The 2,018-nt window shown below is 39.5% G+C and overlaps 1 pseudogene; it reads left to right on the top strand.

The window, feature by feature from the left end:
* The first annotated feature begins 718 nt into the window (after window positions 1-718).
* Window positions 719-1,696, top strand: LOC141258606 (olfactory receptor 5F1-like; annotated as a pseudogene).
* The last annotated feature ends 322 nt before the right edge of the window (window positions 1,697-2,018 follow it).

Genomic DNA, 2,018 nt, shown 5'->3' with positions numbered 1-2,018 from the left:
CAGTCCTATTATAACTTCAAATGGGTGTGGAACCACAAGTCTCAGCAAGGCTCCCTTATAGAAAGTTTTTATACATTTGTCCACAGTGGAACCACACACCCCAGCAAGCTGCTCACTCTTTGAAGTAGCTGTTCTGTAGTCACACAGTCTTCCAGTCTGGTGCTTCAGGATTCAATCCTTTAGGAATGGGAGGCAGAATTCTCCTTCTTTCTGTGAAGCCAGGGGGAGGAGGCCATTCCAAGATCCTCTGGCTAGTCTGGGGTTCTGGCGCAATTACAAGGCTTATACTCCTTCCACAGAGATTATCAAACGCATAAGTCTGCACACCAGGCTCTTCTCCTATGGTAGCCTTGTCGGTCTTTAGCAATGGCTGACCGCCCTCATGTCCACTGGTCTCGACTCCTCCTTCCTTCTGCTCCAGCTTGCGCAGCCAAACAGTCTTTTCCTCTGTTGCTCCTCCTCCCCTATGATGTAGACAGGAGCAATGTTTACTGGGAGTTGTAGTCCAAGTTAGTGCAGGAAGAGATTCATTAAAGTCTGCTGCTGTGAATGCCTGTGCAGAGACTGAATCTGCTGGAATTTCAGACATGGGTCTCACAACAGGTGTTACATATATATCCATGCCAAGTGACTGTGCAGGATATCGATAATGCTACATGTATATTTCATTATATTTTTTTTCACTTTTTCATTTCTCAGCAAATGGTCAGATAAAAACATGACTCATTTAGAAGAATTTACACTTTTGGGTCTGGTAACGAATTCACAAGCCCAAATGGTTCTTTTTGTTATATTTTTTACCATTTACGTCTTGACAATCATTGGAAATTTCATGATAGTTGTCATCATTCAACAAGAATCTTGTCTGCACAAACCCATGTACTTTTTTCTGGCTAACTTGTCCTTTTTAGAGATCTTCTACACATCAGCTGTTACCCCGAATAGTCTAGGAAACCTTCTTCAGGAAAACAAATCTATTTCCTTTGTGGGTTGTTTCACTCAGATGTTTTTCTTTATTGGTCTCGGAAGTTCTGAATGTGTCGTTCTTACTGTTATGGCATATGATAGATACATTGCTATATGTCAACCTTTGTTTTATTCTACAAGGATGAATCCTTCTCTCTGTGTGCGGCTGTTGTGCCTATCTTGGGCTATTGGATTTATCAATTCCCTAGTGCACACTGTATACACAGCAATGTTACCATTCTGCAACGATCACTTAATACGACACTTCTTTTGTGATATACCATCGCTGCTGAAATTATCTTGTAGAAACACTTATCCTAATGAATTGGTTTCTATGTTTGTTGGGGGATTTGTGATTGTTGGCAGCTTTATGTTAACACTTCTATCATACATTTACATTTTGAAAGTTGTCCTAAAAATTCCCAGTAAAAATGGCAGGAAGAAGGCATTTTCCACATGTGGGTCCCATCTAATGGTGGTAATAATATTTTTTGGGACTGTTATTTTAACATACATACTTCCTGGTTCGGATTCTTATAATGAACAGAAAAGATTATTGTCTGTAATGTATGGTGTTATGACGCCTTTGATCAATCCTGTAATTTATAGTTTTAGAAATGCAGACTTTCAGAATGCCATTAACAAAAGGATATCACAAAGATTTAGATGAATTTCACAAGACATATTTATGTCATTAAGGGAATGGCTATGTGCAAAGATAAAATTCTGAAAGAGTGACTCCCATTCTGGTGTACTGAATATGCCCATGCATTACATAGCTATTTAGGATATTTATTTATTTTTAATGGCCTTTGGCTCGATCTTGAGCCATGGTGACTTGATGGATAAACGATTTGTAGGAAGATCGATCTTATGCAAGCTTAGATAGGTCAACCAGGGTCTTCACCACCATTTTCTTGAAAGTATCAAGCTATGGGGTTGCTGGTTCTCCTCTTCATCTTATTCCTTATATTCTTCAGACGATGATGTCCATCTCCAGTGATTGCCCTCTTCATATGATGTGTCCAAAGTAGGCAAGTCGTAGTTTGGTA

The sequence above is a fragment of the Phyllobates terribilis genome, unplaced genomic scaffold (genome assembly GCF_046119375.1).
Source record: "Phyllobates terribilis strain yellow unplaced genomic scaffold, ASM4611937v1 Scaffold_1__5_contigs__length_1240528914, whole genome shotgun sequence".
Taxonomy (NCBI): Eukaryota; Metazoa; Chordata; class Amphibia; order Anura; family Dendrobatidae; genus Phyllobates; species Phyllobates terribilis.
This window is presented reverse-complemented; position numbering and strand designations above follow the sequence as displayed.